General features: G+C 42.3%; 3 long non-coding RNA genes across 14 annotated transcripts in view; 2 read left to right on the forward strand and 1 right to left on the reverse strand.

The window, feature by feature from the left end:
* The first annotated feature begins 1,144 nt into the window (after positions 1 to 1,144).
* On the forward strand, positions 1,145 to 13,486 carry LOC309344007. Its single transcript, XR_014157520.1, has 4 exons — positions 1,145 to 1,650; positions 4,824 to 4,917; positions 6,869 to 6,967; positions 13,409 to 13,486. It is a non-coding gene; the product is annotated as an uncharacterized lncRNA (long non-coding RNA).
* Positions 13,450 to 18,143, reverse strand: LOC309344029. Of its 3 annotated transcripts, XR_014157557.1 has the most exons (4): positions 18,063 to 18,143; positions 17,837 to 17,891; positions 15,988 to 16,129; positions 13,450 to 13,561 (listed from the first exon to the last, which is right to left on the reverse strand). It is a non-coding gene; the product is annotated as an uncharacterized lncRNA (long non-coding RNA). The 3 variants fall into 3 exon arrangements; XR_014157558.1 differs by lacking the exons at positions 17,837 to 17,891; positions 18,063 to 18,143 and having other exon boundaries at positions 16,026 to 17,824; XR_014157559.1 differs by lacking the exons at positions 17,837 to 17,891; positions 18,063 to 18,143 and having other exon boundaries at positions 15,988 to 17,824.
* Positions 18,144 to 18,669: 526 nt separating this feature from the next.
* LOC309343988 overlaps positions 18,670 to 21,551 on the forward strand; it is a 127,454-nt gene continuing 124,572 nt past the window's right edge. Inside the window, exons 1-3 of one of the 10 annotated variants that reach the window (XR_014157489.1) lie at positions 18,889 to 19,118; positions 19,447 to 19,580; positions 20,356 to 20,477. This is a non-coding gene — a long non-coding RNA (uncharacterized lncRNA). Of the gene's footprint in view, positions 18,863 to 18,888; positions 19,119 to 19,216; positions 19,334 to 19,446; positions 19,581 to 20,355; positions 20,478 to 21,551 lie in introns of those variants that run through there. The other 9 variants (XR_014157488.1, XR_014157490.1, XR_014157491.1 and 6 more) reach the window with 9 other exon arrangements.

A 21,551-nucleotide genomic window follows, 5' to 3' on the forward strand; every position in this document is an offset into this window, starting at 1 on the left:
GTTTAAAAGCACAGGGACAGTGGCAAGACTAGCTAAGAAAAACACAATAGAGAGCAGGATTTGTTTTCTTCCTCAAATTAAATTATTCTGTAGATTTACTGGTTAACACTAAGTGTTTATTAATACTCAAATGTACCTAGTTTGAGGTTTGCTCACATTTTCTGCCTATTATTATTATTATTAAATATTTTATTTACTAGCCTGCACTTGTGCTTTTAACTGCAACATGATATGCAGAAATTATGGCAGTGAAACTTTCATAATCCCTTCATCTTCCTTGCAGGAAAACACTTGTTTTATTTCTGGGTGCCTGCTGCTGTTCAAGGCATAGGATCAGGAAGAATAAAAAAAGTTTGCAACTCTTACTGTTTATGCAAGCTAGACAGCAAGACTTGAGTGTGTACTTGCAATTTCCCCCTTCATATTTACTTCTCCTTCAGAAATCTAATATGTAGAATAAGGTTTACCCCCTTCAGAATGCACTTTGCCCTGTCTGTGCCCACCCAGTAGTTTTTCTCATGCCACCACTGTGGTGCTGACCACTCAACTCAAGCCTTCAATTTGAAGGAGGGTTGCAGGATTTTATCTATATCTATATCTATATCTATATCTATATCTATATCTATATCTATATCTATATCTAGGAGACGCGAGTGGTGCTGTGGGTTAAACCACAGAGCCTAGGACTTGCCGATCAGAAGGTTGGTGGTTCGAATCCCCGTGACGGGGTGAGCGCCCGTTGCTCAGCCCCTCCTGCCAACTTAGCAGTTTGAAAGCATGTCAAACTGCAAGTAGATAAATAGGTACCACTCCGGCGGGAAGGTAAATGGTGTTTCCGTGCGCTGCTCTATATCTATCTATCTCAAAGGGCACAAACCAGTGTGAAGTAGTATTTAGAGTGCTGAACTAGGATCTGGGAAACCAGGGTTCAAATCCCCACAGGGTGACCTTGGATAACTGGGTGACCTTGGACCAGTCACTGCCTCTCAGCCAGCCTACCTCACAGGGTGGTTGTGGGGATCAAATGAGGAGAGGGAGAACCACGCGGGCCACCTTGAGTTCCTGGGAGGAAAAAAAAGGTGGCATATAAATGAAAATAAATAAATAAATCAGTGTGAGATTCAAACTCTTTGAGTTGCTACCTAGGTGCAAGTTGAGTTCTTTTGTTTTGTTTTCCAAATTAATATGGGTGTAACTGTCATGGAGCTGTCTATAGATATAGCGAATATAATATTTCTGTAGATCAGCATTTGCTTTCCTTTTAACGCATGAGATACCTCTCACTTTTGCATCTTAATCATGGTGGTGGTTTTTTATGTTTTTTTGTGTATTTCCATTATGTCTTCAATTCACTGCCTACCCCAAACAAATGAAAACCCTGATCATTATTAAAGCAGCAACTTTCATGCAACCTTCTTAAAGAGTTATTCTTTCTCTGCAGGGCTTAAGTATATGTCCTAAGGCATTCTTTTCGGTTTGCATGTTAACTCGTTGAATTACTAGATTAATGCAAAGAAAATGGCTCCCATCGAAACTCCTCAACATCTCTGAAGATCTCCGTGGACATTCCTCCAGGGCCACCGACCTGATTATTATTAGTATAGAATACCACTTCAACTTCAGTTGCTTCGCTGAAGAAATCCTTTGCACGTATGTTGTTGCCAAAATCTTCTTCCCAGAGACATGACCCACCAGGCTTTGTCTGAATATAAAACAATGGCAGGTGCATGTGAAACAGAAGTAGTGTGTGTTCATTGAAACATAATGCAGGGGCCGCTGAAATGTTTTCCGCAGCAGGGGGGGCACAGCTGCAGTTTATCAGGGCAACTTGCTGCCTCATATTCCATGTGGGAATGTATCATCAGTGCCATGTAAATCTTAGCAATCTGCTCATCCTTAATTAGCGGGCATTAATTTCAAGCATTTGCCATGTTAAACTGACATGTTTGTACTTTTTAAAGTGTCGGAGTATGAAAAATTACATCGGAAAATCTCTGCCAGCTATTGTAGCAAACTATCGCTTGCTACCTAGGGTAGATTCAGATGACTGGAGCTTCAAAGTAACCAGCTTAGTAAGAGCTTAGCATAGGTCACCTGCCTTGCGGGGAGGGGCAAGGTAGGTACCTGTACCCGACCATGCATTTAAGCTCAGGGTTACTGCAGTGGTCACAGTAACTGTGTAGTCCATTCACTCACACCAAAGGCTGTGCGGAGCCCCTCTCTGAATGTTGTATGAGAAGCTTCCTTAAACCAGGTCAGACTATTTGTCCAACAAGCCAAGCATTGCCTACTTTGATTGCCTACAGCTTTCTGGGGGTTCAGACAGGAGACTGTCGCAACCTAAGAGCTCTTTACCTGAAGCAGGAGTAGTCAAGGTGGCACCTTTCAGGTGTTCCTGGGCTACAACTTCAATAATAATAATAATAATAATAATAATAATAATAATAATAATAATAATACCTTTATTGTCATTGAACAACCTGTGTACACTGAAATTAAACGAGCCTCCCCCCACAAACATTCAATCTCTTATTGAACACCACACCACCTCGCAAGTCAATGTTATTTTCCGTTCAGCAGCCTAATAGCCCATGGACAGAAGCTATTTTTTAACCTGTTGGTACGGCTGATTATACAGGGACGCGGGTGGCGCTGTGGGTTAAACCACAGAGCCTAGGACTTGCCGATCAGAAGGTTGGCGGTTTGAATCCCCGTGACAGGGTGAGTTCCCGTTGCTCGGTCCCAGCTCCTGCCAACCTAGCAGTTCGAAAGCATGTCAAAGTGCAAGTAGATAAATAGATACTGCTCCAGCGGGAAGGTAAACGGCATTTCCGTGCGCTGCTCAGGTTCGCCAGAAGCGACCCGGAAGCTGTACACCGGCTACCTCGGCCAATAAGGCGAGATGAGTGCCACAACCCCAGAGTCGGCCACAACTGGACCTAATGGTCAGGGGTTCCTTTACCTTTACGGCTGATTATATTTCTATATCTCCTGCCTGAGGGTAGAAGATTAAAGAGGTGATGGCCAGGGTGTGAGTCATCCCTGAGAATTTTTCACGCTCTCCTAAGGCAACAATCCCTTGCAATGTCATCTAGCGCAGTGTTTCCCAACCTTGGGCCTCCAGCTGTTTTTTAAATACAATTCCCATCATCCCTGACCACTGGTCTTGTTAGCTAGGGATGATGGGAGTTGTAGTCCAAAAACAGCTGGAGGCCCAAGGTTGGGAAACACTGATCTAGCGGACTCAAGGGACAGCCCATGATATCATGTGCTGTATTCATCATCCTCTGTAGAGACTTTCTGTCTGTGGCTGTCAGGCCAGCATACCATCCCTGACTGCTGGCTGGGGCTGCTGGGAATTGTAGTCCATAACATCGGGAGGGCACAACATTGCACACCACTGCTTTAACTGTAAAGGCCAGGAATGGAACTTGGGACATTGTGCATGCTAAATGTGTGCTCTACAGCTGACCTTTGCAGAGCCAACCCTATCATTAGGCAGAATGAGGCAACCATCTTCAAGGGCAGCAGGAACAGCTCTTGAGCCCCCAGCCATGGCCACTCCTGGGCCTCCAAATTTGGCCTGCTGTTTCAGCTTTGATGAAGGATCCTGTCTAGGATTCCTATTTACTGTGGGACCTTGTAGTAAACTGGGGCCTTGTAGTAAAGGGCAGGTAATAACAACAACCATAATTAATAGCCCATGTGGAAGTGTGATTCAGTCAAGTTCTCTTATTTTATTTTTTGGTGGTTTGGCAAAGCTCCCCAAGGAGCACAGAAAAAAAAGCAAAACACAACTATAATGATAAAAAAGATCCAATAAAAGGAGAACACACTTATACCAGTTACTCTGGAGCTCATTCTGTAGAACAGGGTTTCCCAAGCTTGGGTCTCCAGCTGTTTTTGGACTGCAGTTCCCATCATGCCTAGCTAGCAAGACAGTGGTCAGGGATGATGGGAATTGTAGTCCAAAAACAGCTGGAGACCTAAACTTGGGAAACCCTGCTGTAGACAGTGAAGGCTTGTCCTTTAGGGCAAATGGGGCACTGCCCACTGGCCAATTTTCTTGCTTGAATCCAGCCCAGGTCAGTTTCCTCCTCCTTAGTTTCAGTGTTGCCATTATCAGAAAATAATAGGAGGATGGGGCAAAATTTAAAGTAGTTGGCTCAGGATGCACCTACTGGCCTTTCAGCCTTTGCCCTCTCAGTCCCAATGGCCATTGGCCACCACTGGCTGTAGAAAACATTCTGCTTCTCATGATGAAGTTACTTTGATTATAAGTCTCTCCAGCAATACCTATTTTAAAAGCATTTGATGTGAATTTCAAGACATTTATTCTGAGAACTCAATCTATTGCTAGGTCCTGTTTAGTTAAAGGGTCAGCATGTATCTTTCATATAATTTTCTTAAGCTACTAGTGAAGAGACAATGATAAAATAATTAAATTCATTCGAGACTGCAATGCCTCAAGTCTGTTCTTGGAAGTTAGCCCTATTGAATTCCATGGAAGTCAGTATCTACTTCTGAGTAAACCTACATATGGTTGGCTAAACAGGATAATAGTAGAAATGTAGTATTAGCATGAACAATTAGATTTTTTAATATGATTGCTGCCCCTTGAGCCATCAGGATGCCTTCTGGGGAATATGTAAAGAATCTTCATGGGTTTGGAATTTCTTATTTATGTATAAGTTTAGGCATGAAATCAATTACTTGTAGAATTGGCATGCTTTGATTTGGATGATATGTATTATAAGTTTGAGAATATTGCTTTTGAATGTGAATGGCACAATTAATTTCTTCATTTAATTTCTCTAACTTAGGTTACCAAAGTTCGTTCTCGATCAAATATGGCTAAGCACAATAGTTTGGTCTGCAGAAAGCTGCAACTGAAGGGGGTGGAAACTGTTCCTGAAGGTAGGGAATAAGGATTGAATGCTCCCTGCAAACAAACAAAAAATCCCAACACCCTCCTTGTGTATAGAAAACCAACATGTCTACATTAAAATTATTATTTTTATTAATCAGATTTATATACAGTACTGCCTTCATCAAAAGATCTCAGGGCAGTTCACAAGATAAAACCTAACAAGATTTTAACCTAACCTTCTCCCAATTTTTCTATGAATAGTGATTTCTTGCTGTCTCCACTGCTACCATCTAGACTCTGAAGTATTACAGTATAAGGATAATATCAATATGTTGTTCCTTTTCTCTATTCCTGCACAGCTTTGGGGAGCATTCTGGAAGCTTTCACTTCCATCATTGATTAACCATAGCTTGTTGTGTCAACTTAACCAACAAACTGTGGTCAAGATGACCTATGGTTTATCCAGCTTATTTTATGAAAGCCGTAATTAACATTAGCCACAATTTGTCAAAGTTCGGATGACACTACTTAGCATAATATGAAACCTAAAGCTCCTGAGCTGCTTTATTGTGGCAATGGCAGAGGAGGAGGGGCCAAGCCTCAGGCCATCCAAACTTCCTCATTGTGTGACTTTCAAACTCTCCCATTAATTGCCTCACTGTTTTGAATCTCAGATGATACTATGAGGTGACTTTATTGATTCATTTTCACAATGAAAGCGGTTTGTTTGACATTGCTCCTACTTGAAAAGGGATGAGGTTACAAGCACCTTAGAAAAAAAAATCCCATTTCAAAAAGATCTCATAGTCTGATGTCATAACGGCAGCAGTTTTTTGTAATATGCAAAATTAATTCAGTCTAATGTCTCCTAATGAGCAAATGAGATGGGTCAAGTCATCACAAGAGAGTTTTTGCTACCTCCTTTTTAAAACTTGTGAAGGAGGCCTTAGAAGTCATTCCCTTGCAAAATGAGAGAAGTGGTCTCGCATCAGGAATACAGTGGTGCCTCGCAAGACGAAAAGAATCCGTTCCGCGATTCTCTTCGTCTAGCGGTTTCTTCGTCTTGCGAAGCAAGCCCATTGACAGCTTAGCGGATTAGCGCTATTAGCGGTCTAGCGGCTTTTAGCGATCAGCTGTTAAGCGGCTTATCAGCGGAACAGCTGATAAGCGGCTTAGCGGCTTAGGAAAGGGGGAGGAAAAGCGAAAAAAACCCGCGGGAACTCGCAAGATTTTTTCGTCTTGCGAAGCAACCCCATAGAGAAATTCGTTTAGCGAAGCGCCTCCAAAACGGAAAACCCTTTCGTCTAGCGGGTTTTCCGTATTGCGAGGCGTTCGTCTTGCGGGGCACCACTGTACTTTTATTTCGTGCTTTTGGCAGAGCATGTTAGGGTTCATAGAGCTTTGCCCTGCCTTTAGCATCTAAATCCTATGCAAAAACATGCAAAGTTGGGGTTCCAAGAAATCTCTCCAAACTCCCTTAATCCTTCCATCGACAACTGCACTATTGGGTTACACAGTTTTAATCCCAGAGGAGTTGTCTCTTGACATTAAACTGTCCAAATAGTATTTATATCTGCTGCTGCCTTGCAAGATCACTTAACCCTGCACAGCAGTTTAAAAGTAGTTAATGACAGCCCCAGCTTGACTTGCCCCTTATGAATGATCACATAAGTTCGACCTGTGCTGTCATGGTTTATGGAGGAAGGCAGTTTGTCCATTGCCTGCTGCTTCAGCCCCAGCAGGTAATTTGAAATGAAATGAGACAGTTTCTACAAGCAGATTGATTTGGGAATCTTGCCTGTTCTTCCCTTTGACCCTTGACAAGTTGACACTACAAAGATTGTGACTTTAAAAAATGATTGGGTGCAAATACATTTAGGTAGATGATTTACCGCGTGTTAAAGCAAGGACGTTCAGAGTGAAGCTGTGAGGGAAGGTAATTGTGAACTTTAACAACTCATGTTTTATGTTTCTGTTTTTCATTAATTATCTGACCAGATGAATCTACTGATAAAAAGTGTACCGTGTAGTATCCAGCAGGGTCCAGTGGAAAGACTTTAGAAGCCAAGAGCAGATCATTAGCTAATATGTGGATCTGTGAGTGGACAATTAAAATGCTGCTATAGTTGTTGTCATAACCCTGTTGAAGCTTGTTGCATTTAGTCAGTTGGAATAGATAGCAAAACTGAAAAGCAAGGGTTAAGTTTGAAGGCAATGTACCATGAGTTGCTATTTGAATATATGGCTCCCATGCATAAGTCACTTTTTTTTTTTTACCTCTTCTTCTGAATGCAGTAATGAAACCACCAATACTGAAAAAATCAGTATTGGGCATGCATGAGAACAACAAAATCAAAGAGGCAATGGTAGTAACCGTAGACAATACTGAGGTAGATGGAGTGATGGTCTGGCTCAGTTTGAGGCAGTTTATATTCCCTTTTCAATTTACCTAAGGGTGAAAATATTAGTGTTGTTTACTAGGGATCCCTGCCCCGTGACATTTTTAGCTACTGTTTTAAGCTGCATTGCTGAAGGATAAGATTAATTCTCCAATTGAAACTATGGAACTTTACCTATCATTTTGTCTGTGTGTTTTTTTCTTCAAATCTTGATCTGGGACTTTTTGTGTGCCACTCTGAAATTAAATTATGGGTGCTTCTGTAAACCACAGGGATATGACAATCCAGCATAGCAGGGATAACCTGTATTCCTCCAGATGTTATTGGACTTGAACTCCCATCACTTCCAGCCAGCATAGCTAGTGGCCAGAGATGATGGGTGTAGTAGTCTGTAACATCTGGAGGTTCAGAATCTCCATCCCTGAGGCAAAGTAACAAACATATTCAGTTGGCTCCAGGGGTTACTCCTGAGAGGAGTTCTGCTTGGAATGCTCCAGTCCGGGGAGCAGATTTTCAGGGGTGGGGACATAGGGCACTGTAGAAGGAGGGGGAAACTGACAAAATGGGGTACCTCACCCCTTTTGCCGATGAAATTGTGCTAATGGATCAGAAGTCTTCCGTGGAGACAAGGAACCCTTTTGTTTATAAGAAACATAGTCTTGATCCCAGTCCATATACTTGGATCGAAACTGAATTTCTGTTGCATCTGATGAAGTGGATGGTACTCCACAAAAGCTTATGCCAGAATAAATTTGTTAATCTTTATGGTGTCAAAAACTCCTTGTTGCATTCGTTGCAAGACACTAACATGGCTTACTCCTCTAGAAATCCAGTCCCCTCCCCATGCAGCTTAAGAGTCTGGCTTGAAGTTAGGGTCTTGCTAACTTAGTTATTTACTAGTGCATTTCAAAAGTAACCCATTGTGCTGCTGTAAGCATGACCTGCATACACTACGATGCAGATTTCCTAGGCCCCATCTGCACTATGCATTTAAAGCGGTATCATACCACTTTAAACAGTCATGGCTTTTCCCAAAGAATCCTGGGAACTATAGTTTGTTAAAGTTGCTGAGTGTTGTTGTTTAGTCGTTTAGTCGTGTCCGACTCTTTGTGACCCCATGAACCAGAGCACGTCAGGCACTTCTGTCTTCCACTGCCTCCCGCAGTTTGGTCAAACTCATGTGTGTATCTTCGAGAACACTGTCCAGCCATCTCATCCTCTGTCGTCCCCTTCTCCTTGTGCCCTCCATCTTTCCCAACATCAGGGTCTTTTCCAGGGAATCTTCTCTTCTCATGAGGTGGCCAAAGTATTGGAGCCTCAGCTTCAGGATCTGTCCTTCCAGTGAGCACTCAGGGCTGATTTCCTTCAGAATGGAGAGGTTTGATCTTCTTGCAGTCCATGGGACTCTCAAGAGTCTCCTCCAGCACCATAATAAAATTCCCAGAGTTTCCTGAAAAGAGGAATTGTTTAACCACCCTGAGAACTTTAGCTCTGTGAAGGGAATAGGGGGACTCCTAACAACTCTTTGTGGGAAGCCATAACTGTTTAAAGTGGTATGCTCCTGCTTTACATTTATAGTGCAGATTGGGGCCTCAGTTCTTGCACCACATTCGTCACAAGGTTTTTATGGGGCAGGAGCAAGGGAGGTTCTGCAGTGGAAGAAGAAGAGAGTGTTACCACAATACACAATTTTAGGCAAAGGTTGTATAGGATTAGGCTGTTGCTGTTGTTTATTTTTGTATGTTAAAAAAAAAAAAAGGCAGTTTACAGAGTCACGAATCCAGTTACCTGTAAATAAATGCAACACACAATGTAAACTTATGTATGGGCTACACTGATTTTCCTCAGGCATTTAAAAAAATAGATTTTGTTCTAAAAACTTTAGCAGTAGGATTGCGCTTGGAGATCCCCCTCCTTTCCCCCCTTTTTCTAAAAATGCTGTGACCTAAGTTTCATACCAGCATCATTTTAAATTATTTACTACTCTTTCCACTCATATTTTCATTGAACTATGTTAAAAATATTTTGCTGAAATGTTTCTTTATGTTGTCCATTGGGTTTAATAGACGTGCCATTTAATAAGCTCTCTACCTGTAAGGATAGACTATTTGACCTCTGTGACCTGCCACTGGTAGACATAGTATAAGATTGCTTTGTGAAATAAAGCTGTCGGTAACATCAACAAAATAAAAAATGATCGTATTCCAATACTCTCTGCTGAGTACTATGACAGCACTGAAATATGGAATAAAATTGAAAGTAGATTAGTTTTGGGCCCTAAGTCATGTTTTGACAAGATATAAGAGAAGGGAACATATCTTTGAACTTTTAGTTTTAAAGTTTTTTAATGAAAATATTTATCATTTTGTAAGGTTCCTTCTTTCTTTATCACAGCTGGACTGTATAACCTTAAAACAATCCATTCTCTTATTGTAAGGGATATAAATACTGGGCTATCTTTTATATTAAACATCATAAAGGATACATGCACAGAGCGGAATTGTGTGACACCTGTATCAGTAAAGGGGTGTCATCTTAATAATAACAATAAAAAGCTTATTGGGGAGGTTGAAAAATCAGTCATTAATAAGCCACATATTTTTAAACTATGTAGAGCATGTAAAATACTTCAGACAAGGAGGCTGCCTTTGCCATATTTTCTGCTTGCTCTTGGAAACGTTTTCGATCTGAAGTGACGGGGTAAATATGCCTGGCTGGGCTGAGTCCTTTGGGGAAATTGTGTTTTCAACTTTAGAGACATTTTCAAATGCATACATTTGAATAAATATTATTTTAGATCCTTATTACTGGGTTGAGGGTGTGCTGCTGCAAGTTCTCAGCTCTGCAGCTCCCATTTGTTTCAGTGGGACTGCACCTTCCTTTTGTAAGACCGTTGGCAAAAATATGGTATAAATTCAGACTAAAATTATTTTAGCTGTATTGCATCCGTAATGATTAAAAATGCTTGGCAATGCTTTCCCTGAATGTGTCAATATATTTATATGGTAAGGTACCTTTGCCGCAAAGCCTTTGGTACAGTCCCCTTGTTCTCATGCCCACTAAGGTCACTTTTAATACATTAAAAGTGCTCATATGCCACTTTAATAGTCATGGCTCCCCCCTAAAGAATCATGGGTACTGTAGCTTGTCTGTGTAAACTTTCTCAGCACCCCTAGTAAACTACAGTTCTCAGGATTCATTTGGGAAGGCTATATGACTGTTAAAATGCCATAATAGTGCATTAGATGTATTGTGTGGATGTGACCACAGTCTCTCCTCATTTAACCCGTTTCTACTTCCCCCCCCTTTCCTCTGTTTGTTTCTCCTGCGTTGAATTTTAGATTGTAAAACGCCTCACCTTGTTTCCTCTGTAAACTGCCTGGCACGGTTAACCAATTAACTAATTAACCAATTAATTAATTAATTAATTAATTAGGGCAGGGAGGGGGGAAAGAGGTAATTGAAATTTCACAAAAGCAAGACCAATAAATCATTTATATATAAAACTGCCTGCTCTATTCCATCTACTTATTGTTGCCAATTCCTTAATGTAATTAGTTTAGAAATAAAATAATAGCCCAGTGTTTTGTTTTTTTAAAAAAGGTTCTTTGTGAGTTTGTAAAAACTCCATTCCTACTGGGAGGATTTCAAAATTATTGCTGTAAAAGTTAAATATGATATTCCTTTGAATTCCTCCCCTCAAGCAGTTAAAGTTTTGTTTGTATATGTGTGTGTAGTGGGAAGGACTCTATGCTGGCATTCTGAATTCAAAGGCCAAATGTATGGCTACATCTTATTCTATGCTTTATTTTAATAGTCTTGGTAATAAACATATCAATATGTGTTCCAGGAGATGTGTGAAATAAGTGTAGTTCTACAAAATCAGGCATAATGCTTCCAAAATGACAAACCATTGACACTTCTGATGTGATTTTCTTTTAAAAAATAAGGAGTTAATTAAGTTTGGATGGCTGTAATAATTTTACAGATATAGCCAGTCTGTTAGCAAGCATTAACCTCTGTAAATCTGACAATGAATGATTGTAGTCCTTAATCGGCCGATTGCCATAGTCTATGCTACTTGGCAAATAAAGCTTGTGCTTCTGTTTTAGGCTGGAGACATTAGGTCAATGGGAAAGTACAGAAGTGTCCTCTCTGCCTCATCCTGCTTCTTGCACAAAGCCTCTGAGCAAGCGGACCATAGAATTGCAGAGTTGGACGGGACCCCAGGGCAGTGGTGGAGGAAGTCTCTCGGGCACCTGGGGAGGAGTGCCCAGGGGTGAGGCGAACTGCCCATAGGGACGGCATGGCCTGTGCCTTCCCTATGGGTGCGGCATGCCCCATCCCTATGGGTGCCCAGGTACCCAAAGGGACGGGGTGGGGCATGCAACACCCTTAGGGATGGAACGTGCCGCAGGGCCCCAGCCGCCCTACAGCTGGGGGTAGGCAGCCAGCGCGGAGCCTGTGGGTGCCGAGACGCATGGCTCGTACACGCTGCAGGCCCCACGGTGAGTGCCACCAGCCATTTTGTCACCCCCCCGCCGGGTGGCACCTGGGTCAGACCGCACCCCCTTTCCTATGCCCCTGCCCAGGGGTCATCTAGTCCAACCCCCTGCAACGCTGGAATCTCCGCTAAAGCATCCATGACAGATGATCATCCGTCCTCTGCTTAAAAACCTCCAAGGAAGGAGGTTCGCTATGTCTGTTTTGAGTTAACACTGGACTGTAAATCCAGCATCACCACGAAGCTTCCTGAGATATCCCAGGGACAAGGGAAGGAATAGAAGGAATGGAATGTCAACAGCCCTGCCAAAGGCTGGTTGCAAAGGGAACAGTGTTAAAGTACGACAAATGGTCTGGGCACTTTGGGGCACCCCAAGGTAATTGTGGGGGAGTAGTTATCAGTATGGCACCATATTTTACATCCCATGAAGTGTAACCTTTCTTGAGTATGTAGAATAATATTTTGAAGTTTTATGACTCTTTGAAACCAATATATAAGCTTTGTTTTAATGTGCCTCAGGGCAGTTGTCAGAGCCACCCTGGGTCCCAGCTCACAAGAGACCAAAGTCCAGTCCAAGCTATATACAAAAGGTTTTATTGAAGATCATTGTCGTCATTACATCCAAACTCCGTGGCTCCGCATCTGTTACCCTTAGATGTTAGAAGTCCCCTCTGAGTCCGTCCCTCCCCTGCACCAATTTAAGAGGCTTGTACTGCTCCACCTTTTCCTCTCTTTCCTTTTCCGCAGGGTCTTCCTGCCCCCCTGTCTTCCCTCTTTCCGGGACTCCCCAGAGGCTGAGTCTTCTCCCGCCTGCTCCCCCCTCCTTCGTGCTTTGGCACCAGGCTCCTCCTCAGAGCTCTCCTCATTTCCGCGCGCCTCTATATTTGAACTTGGCGCGCGTACGTTGCCTCTGACCTTCCTTTCTACAGTTACGCTGCTCTCGGTACTACACTCCTCCCTTTCAGGCAGGACGTCTTGCTCCGAACTCCTCCCCCTTCCTCCTTCCTGTCCTGCTCTTTCTGACACACTGGCAACTCCCCCCCCTCTACTCCGTTCCGACGGGGGAGCTGGTCCCGCTTTGCCACTCCCACTGGGGATTCCCTCTTCGTTCCCCTCTCTCTGACTGATTCCCTCTCTATTGCCCCTTGGCCTGACCAGGGGGGCTCCCTTCTGGGAATCCTCTGATTCGCTAGACGGACTTTGGGACAACCTCGGCTCGTTGTCGTCCTCTTCCTCCTCGCCCTCGCTCTCTGTCTCCTCTCTCCCTAAAACCCTGACAGCAGTCTTTCTAACTAGCAGTTTCTTTCTTTCTTTTTTCTCCCCCCCCCCCTCAGGAGTTTTAGTCACATGTGTAGGGTTTTTAGATACATGTGTAGGGTTTGCCCAGGGAAAAATGGCTCCCAAATGAGTCCCCTTTGATGGTTGCCACATAGACTGGATTGAAACAGACTTTTCTTTCTTGTATTAGGATGTTTGTGTGGTAAACCACCTTGGGGTGTTGAATGGTTACATTAAATTGCCTTAAACAAGTCAATAACACATAGGTGGGGAATGTTATCGGTATGACTGAAGGTAACCTTCTTTCAGGTAAAGTTGTGTGGAAATAGGCAGATCAACCCTTTTTCTTACACCTAGGATTGTCAAGTGTGGCGCTCCTTGAATGTTGACCACAGAGGGAAGCTGAAGAAAATCTTCACTGGTGTAACTCAGAGGAAATACTCTCAAGGCTGTGAAATCTGCTTCTGCCTTGAAGTGGGTCAGGTGAGGATCCCAGTCATAGGGCTGATCCTTAAGATCACAAAAGAGCGGGATATTTACTAGCAGTTTGTTGAATCACTGGCACTTCATCTGCAAGCATGCTTAGGCGTCCCTCAGTAAAAAGAAAACATTAACATTTTACATGTTACAGGATGTTGATTGTGCTCCCAGGACAGAGACCCCTGTTTGCCTAAAACCTGTTCAGTCTACCGGCAATTTCTCAACGCATGACAACCACATGCTGCTCCATCCATATGTAATCTTGTGCCAGGAAAGGCCACTTTCCTGAAAGGGAGGTAGCCGAGTTGCCATTTTCCAGTATAAAAATAAGTGGCTACATGGATTCTCCTGCGAAGGCAATTATGCACCTTCCAAAGGATTTCTACCGTGGATGTGTAATATAATTGTCCTCACTTTGTGTGAGCAGACATTACACACAGCCAGTATCTGGCTTGGATCTGTGTCCAATATGGTAAAAGGCTTGGCTCGGTAACATGGGGACAGAGGGAAAGGAGCAATTCTCAACTGAGGCAGAAGGCAGGGCATGAAGGAGGCAGAAAGCAAAGCCGAGGGAGAGGAAAAAGGCAGAAAATGTGGGCTTCTGACAGCTCTGGCTGGAGTTGTTTAGGTTGCAAGTAGCAGCTTGTCTCTGTTCAGGGTAATACTTCTCCTTCAGCAACATGCAGCACCTTAAAATACCTGACAGTAGGATGCCCTTGTGCCATTAGTATTTGATATTTCAAAACATGGTGCAGAGCAGAGTTAAGGCACAGATTAAATGACAATTTGGAAAAAAGGATGAAGCTTTGAAAGAGAAAGCCAATCCAAAATGAAGCAATATTTCTACACTTTTAAAAAACTTTGGCTGTTAAGTAAGATCTCCAGAGCCAATCCTTTAAGTGAATCAGTAGTTGGGGAATCTTTAAAATTGACAAGTGCTGATTGTAATAATGATTGTAAAGTAATACATTGCATTTTAATTCCCTCCCCTCCTTTTTTTCCTGGGTTGTAGCTCAGTGAAGAGCCAGATCACATATGTTTGCACATCACTTACTGATTTGTTGCACCAAGCAATGTGTGCCATCCCAGTTTAAGAATGACGGAATATTTGTGCCACCCAATGTTAATTCAAATACAATAATTTCCAATGGACACAGATCACACATTTTCCTCAGTATCTTAATTGAGAGAGATCATGTTGTGAGCAGCTGTGTGAGAATTAGCTGTTTCCTTATTTCTCTTTTCCAGGGTCAAATGGTTCTAAGGCAGGTTCTTCTGTGTTTTATTGAGATTTTCTCTCCCTTTTACTGTCTCCTGCTGCAGTAGTGCTATCCTGTTGACCGCTAAAAGCAGGAATTACACATTTTTAATATCCTTGCAATTCGTTATTTAAATTATCTGACCTCTGTTGTCTTAATGAGCTTAACAGGATTATTTTTCCACTTGAACATTTTCTACTGGTAGGAAATTTCCCCCCGAAGGATTACTTGTGTGCTGTCTTCCTATGTAGCACTATTAATGTTGATGACCAAAAGATGGCAGCACTATTTCCATTGTCATTGCCCTTCTGCTTTTCTGTATATATACTATTAAAGAAGAACCCAGATACAACAAAGCTCCCATCAATGACCAACAAGAAGGGAGTAGCTAAACTTGTGAGCTGTGCATTTCAGCTGCTTAGAGCACTTAGACCTATACATTGCTGGATAATGTATTAAAGACTTCATTTAAAACCATTGCATGTTACGTTATATACAGAATTGTTGTACCACCTTTTTTTTTTTGTGGGTAAAATTAGCATGGAAAGAAAGAAAAAAATCTAGCAATTTTTCTTTAGTGGTCTACAATTCTCTTGTGAACCTATGATTTGACAAGTAATAACCATTTCACTTTTTAAAAGTCATTTTGGGGAACCTGTCACCCTCCATATGTTATTAGACTCCTATCATCTCTGACCATTAGTCATGCTGGCTGGGGCTGACGGGGAATCCAGCAACATCTTTAGTGCTACAGGTTCTCCTCTCCTGCTTTTTAGAGGTTGCAGTTAGATACAGATCTCTTTTACAAGTCTGATGTGGGCTTAATCTGAGCCAAGTCACCTGGGTGCTTGATTTGCTATGATGTTTCAAAGGGCTTCCCCAGGCACCCCCAATCTGCGGCCCTCCAGATGTTTTGGCCTACAACTCCCATGATCCCTAGCTAACAGGACCAGTAGTCAGGGATGATGGGAATTGTAGTCCAAAACATCTGGAGGGCCGAGGGTTGGCGATGCCTGGGCTACCCCAAGATAGTTTGTAACCTGAGGAAGAACTCGAAACAGAGCCCATCCAAAATCCAAAGCTGGTCAAGTTGTTTTGGTACCTGATCCAGAAAATCCCGCAAGTGCCTTATCTTGTAATTAAAAATATAATATTTGTTGTTGTTGTAGATGATGATGATGATGTAAAAATGCTTACCTTTCATGGGCCTCACACTGCATAATGGGATGACTTGCCTCCCAACAAAGAAGACCTTCCAAAAAAGTATTCTAGCATGATTTCCAAATACTGATACTCTCCTGACCACTGATAAAATGCAAAGAAGGACAGGGCTCTTGCACTGTTAATGGAATAAAGGAAATTTTATCAGGAAGGTTTTTTCCTTGCCTGGCCTGACAATCTTATCTATTGTGTTTCCCTCTACTCTACAACTTTTAAACATACATGCACCCCATTTTCCTTTGCATCTGGTCATCCTAGCCCTTAACTATGGAGCAGTTCAATGTCACACATGTATTTCTACACATATGAAGACTTCAAATTAGTATAAGGTGATGTCTTTGCTTTCACTGCTCCCTCCCCACAAACTGAGACCAGGGCTATACTTAGCCATACCTTCCTCTCATGCATAATTTGCATTTTTAGAGAAACAATTTTAGAGAAATGGGGGGGGGGGGAGTTATTGTTTCTTAAAATTAAAAGCTAAAAACTTTCTAGTGTGGCTGATCAACCATTCCTTGCCCTCCCCTGGAGTGAGTGATAATAAAGCACATTATATTTGTTGAAAATTCGAGGACACTCTTGAGTAACGTGAAACACACTGTCCCACTGGGGCTGAATGAACTTGTTTCCTTTGTAGCTTCAACCCCACTTGACCTGGGAGAGAAGCCATGATGATGAATGAATGCTGGCTTCCTAAATGGCAAAGCAAAACACTCACACTACTGCTCAGCTGCCAGTTTGCTTAGCCACCATAGTTAGCATTAACAGCAGCAGATCTAACCTACATATGGAGTACCAAAGAACATTTCCAGAAGGCACTTCCTTATAGCTGCTTCTCTTGCCATCCCCCCCCCCCCGGCTCCGTCGTCTTCTTTTTAAATCTAATTGAAAGATAGCGTCTCGAGGTGATGACAAAAAGGCATATATCTGACCAGCACTAGATAGTCTTTCCTCAGCTCCGGATACGACTTCTGTAATGCACAAAGCAGCAATAGAGTGTCAGCTCCGAAGCAAAGTTTACGATGTTTTTGAAGATTGTGTTAGTTCCTGTCAAAGTTAACTTAGAAAATGGCCACAGCGTGGCACGGTATGTTGAGATGTTAGTTTATAGATCCTTGGTGGAGCTTGTTCCAGAATTGGTAATATATGGGATGTGGGAGATCAAATGAAAGGAAGGATTTTTTTCTGTTTTATTAAAAAAATGATTAAAGAGTTGCAGCATCGTTTTGTTCCTTTTCTACCACGTTGATCAGACAAATGGCTAAGAAAGTGGCTGCTGACCTATGTATAACAAATAGGGAAATAAGGAATAACTGGGCTCTATCAGGATCTTGAGTCATTATGGGGAATCGAAGATGGTGCTGATCTTGCTACTTTGCCAAGTACTTCCTAATACCAGTTTCACTACTAATGCCCACCATTGCCTGGTAAGCCTACTTGAGGCCTTGCTGTGGTCACCTTGCCCATGGCCCCCTCCAACCCAATGTGAGTGCTGGTACCACTGAGATTCACTGTTCTGATTTTCTACGGATAGTTCAGTCCGCACAGCATGAGCACTGCTATTTTTCTAAAAAACGAAGAGGTGCCGGAACTCACCATGGACACCTCTCTCGTTCTCTTAGAATGACGCACACCTGAGAGATGCCGGAACTAAGTTCTGGCTAACGAAAAAAAAGCCCTGAGCATGGGATCAAGCCTCATATTAGGCAAAAGACTCCTGTATTGCAGGGCGTTGGACTAGATGATCCTTGTAGCCCTTCCAATTCTACAATTTTATGATTCTATGCAACGCTATTTTTCAAGAAAAAGAGGTGCCGGAACTCACCACGAAAGCCTCTCATAATGGCAATAGTATCCACCTGAGTTCCGGCGAGTTCCAGCTGTTAAAAAAAAAAGCCCTTTTTCTATAGCAGGCAAAGAAGCATAGCAGCCGCTTGTTTTCCCACAACCTCAGAGGTAGGCAGAACCTGCAATTTGCAATCCAGTCAGCTGAAAAATAAAAGAGATTAAAATTGCAGGTAATTTAGTTATTTAAAATGATGGTATCTCACCTGCTCAAGATGGCTAATAAGTCAAAACACCAAGAACTATGGTTTGCATCCCCTGCTGTATATTTGCTCCTGCTGTATACTTCCTCTCCCTCTCCTGTGTACACAGCTCCACCCCCTAAGTGCCCTCAAAAGCAGCTACAGAGGGCTGGAGGACTCTCCGGAGAAGATATGAGGTTTGGGGTGGAGAGAAAATGGAAGTCCTGTTGCACATTGGATGCAATAGAGTATTTCAGATGCAAAAGAATCTCCAGGTTAAACTCAACCAACCCCAGGAACTCTTGACAAAGTGAAGAAGGAAGTGTGATTATTCCTGGCATGCATACCTGAGAGGGTTCACATCTTGTAAAGTAAAATTATTATTATTATTATTATTATTATTATTATTATTATGTGTGTGGAGGGCTGAGGTTAAGCCGCTTGCCTCAAGTCATGTTTTTGGCAGAAGTAGTAATTTAACCCAGAGTCTTCCTGGTTCACTAAATAACCCTAGTACTAATTTACAATAGTAAAATCGGGGCTTTTTTTTTTCACCTCTAAGGTGGGCGCCATTGCCATTCTAAGGGAATGAGGGTGGTGTTTGTGGTGAGTTGCGGTGCCTCTTTTTCTAGAAAAATAGCACTGAGCAAAATACTATATGAGTAAACAAGTCTGTTTAAAGCTTCGTGGCGATGTGTGTGGGGGATTAAACGCAGTGTGCCTGATATCTTTTAAGAGAGTTTAATGGATTCAACTAATGGTTGAGAAGGAACTGTAATTGGGGGGCCTATCTAGTAGTTGATTTCTGGATCTTGTCACGCCAGGTAAGTAGACTGATTTTTATAGCCTATACAGTATTCCCGAGGGGAGCAAATTCTGAAGAAAAGGGTTCCAGGCGACTGAGCATGTTCCATTTGGTTCACTTTGCTGGAATTACTGTGAACCAGTAACTGAAATCTACTCTAATGAAAAAGCTTTAGGGGCTCACTTCGCAGCTACCAGAACTGAAGGCGTGTGGAGAATAGAAGATGGAAGTCAAAGAAACCAAAACAGCTTTCCTTAAGCTTTCTTTCTGAATCAGTAACTTGCTTGTTTTTTTCCTGTTTTAATGCAGTGTTTGTTTGTCTCCGTAAAATCATAGGCAATATAAAAATAGTGGGGGGGGGGGGTTTGGGGTGATATTCTCATCCTAAGTGTGAGGAAGAAAATTGATTATTAAAGGCCTCCACTGTCTCTTTATCAGAGAGAGAACAAACGTAAACAGTGCAATGCTTAAAACAAGGAGAAGGCAGAAAGTAGGTCCCCCGTTAAAAGTCTTCCCTCAGCTTCCAAGTGTCCCTATTTTCAAGGATTTACAGAAGCCACCCAGGTTTTTGATTTGATCCCGGAATGTCCTGCTTTTCCTTAGGATGGCCCTGTTTTCATCACAGAAATGTTGGAGGGTATGGAGTTATGCAACCCCTGTGTCAAGGAGATAAGTAAACAATACAACCAGGCATCTGAAGACAGCCCTGTATAGGGGGAGTTTAGTTTTTTAAAAATGTTTACTTGCTTTATTATGTTTTATATATATTGGAAGCCACCCATAGCAGCTGGAGCAACCCAGTCAGATGGGTGGGGCATAAGTAATAAAAGTATTATTATTATGGAACAGGACATCCCTATTGGAGAAATGTTGGAGTGTATGCTGGTGGCCCTAGATAAGCCATTATCTTTCCCCATTAGCCTGTAAATTTTTTTTTGGGGGGGGGCAGGGGCTGAGACAGTGCAAGTTGTAAGGAACTGGCGCCTTTAGGTAAAGTTTGCTAACAAGGACATCATTTTATTTTATTTCCCCCCCCTCATGTCATCAAAATTAAGGAGTTACCAGGAGGCCTTTCAGCCTCTGGGTTTTTTTTTTACATTTATTAATGTGTAATTGTTTTGGTCTTCTCATTCTTGACATGATCTGTCTGCTTTCAAGCATCTCGTGCAAATAGTTTCCCTGTTAACATATCTGAGCTTTTGATGTTTATTTGGGTAATCTGTTTAATAGAAAGAGCTGTATTTTTTCCCATCTGAAGAAAGCAGAATCTACCTCTGTTATTTCCCCCCTCCTCCTGTTCTTGCATCTATTTTTAACACCTTAAAAACATGCTAAGTAGGAAACTGGAAGGATCAAACAAAAGTCACTTCATGGGAAAATAACAGTGTTAATAGAAAACTAGAAACAATCTAGATATAGCAGGTGTTAAGGTTGCTCACTGGGCCTTATCTTTCTCCCCATTTGAGCATGCTCATTATTGTTGTAATATTGATCATACACTTGTTTTAACAGTGTTTATATCGTGTTTGTGAGGGATAGGCAATACATGGTTGGAAGGCCTCAGAACAATTCCATGGAGCCAGCAGACACTTATTTGAAACTGAAAATCTTCACTTAATGAAAGTGAGTGTGCAGTCCTGATGTATTCACAAATGTGATGGCAAAGCTCAATAATATAATTTTTTAAAAACATCTTCAATATATATATCTATATCTAAATTAGAATCAGAGTATTGCAGAACAAGTGAAATAGCTACATTTCAACCCCTGCCATGTACATGAGAATAATGTATATGTTATGTTAATTTAAAGCCACCAAATGAGCAGAATTAATACACTTCACAAACATTTTGACTATTGTAATTTACACAGGTGTTTGATTTGCAAAACCCCATTGTCAAAAACTCTTGCTCATGCCAAATACATCATCTTTTCTCTTTAAAAATGGATTTGTTTGTCTTTGCCAGCTCTTAATGTGAGCTTTGTGGCTGTTATCTTGTTTTTTACCCAAACAATCTTTCGGCAAGTCGTTATTAAAGGGTATTCCTCCACCTGGCTCCAAGAAACAGAAAAGAAATGGAGTGGATATTGTTCCCACAACTTTCAAGCATGAGTGATAGTCCTTAATTTGGAAATAGGTGGTGGCTATGAGCTTTCCATAGGGACGCGGGTGGCGCTGTGGGTTAAACCACAGAGCCCAGGACATGCCGATCAGAAGGTCAGTGGTTCGAATCCCCGCAATGGGGTGAGCTCCTGTTGCTTGGTCCCTGCTCCTGCTAACCTAGCAGTTTGAAAGCACGTCAAAATGCAAGTAGATAAATAGGTACCGCTCCGGCAGGAAGGTAAACGGCGTTTCCATGCGCTGCTCTGGTTCGCCAGAAGTGGTTTAGTCATTCTGGCCACATGACTCAGAAGCTGTATGCCGGCTCCCTCGGCCAATAAAGCGAGATGAGCACCGCAACCCCAGAGTCGGTCACTACTGGACCTAATGGTCAGGGGTCCCTTTACCTTTATGAGCTTTCCATAGCCCTCACCACACTGCTTCCTGGTTTACTTGAAGTTCTAGTAGCCTCCCAGAGCACATTCTCTGCCCAGGCCACAGTTTCTCCCCTCTAACACCACCATGGTTTCTACACACATGACTTCCTGCTTGGCTGCCTGGTTTGCCTATGTGTGTGTTTGCATGATGAGTACACCAGCCAGCTGGC

This window comes from Podarcis erhardii, assembly GCF_964252035.2.
Source record: "Podarcis erhardii genome assembly, chromosome: 6".
Classification (NCBI taxonomy): Eukaryota; Metazoa; Chordata; class Lepidosauria; order Squamata; family Lacertidae; genus Podarcis; species Podarcis erhardii.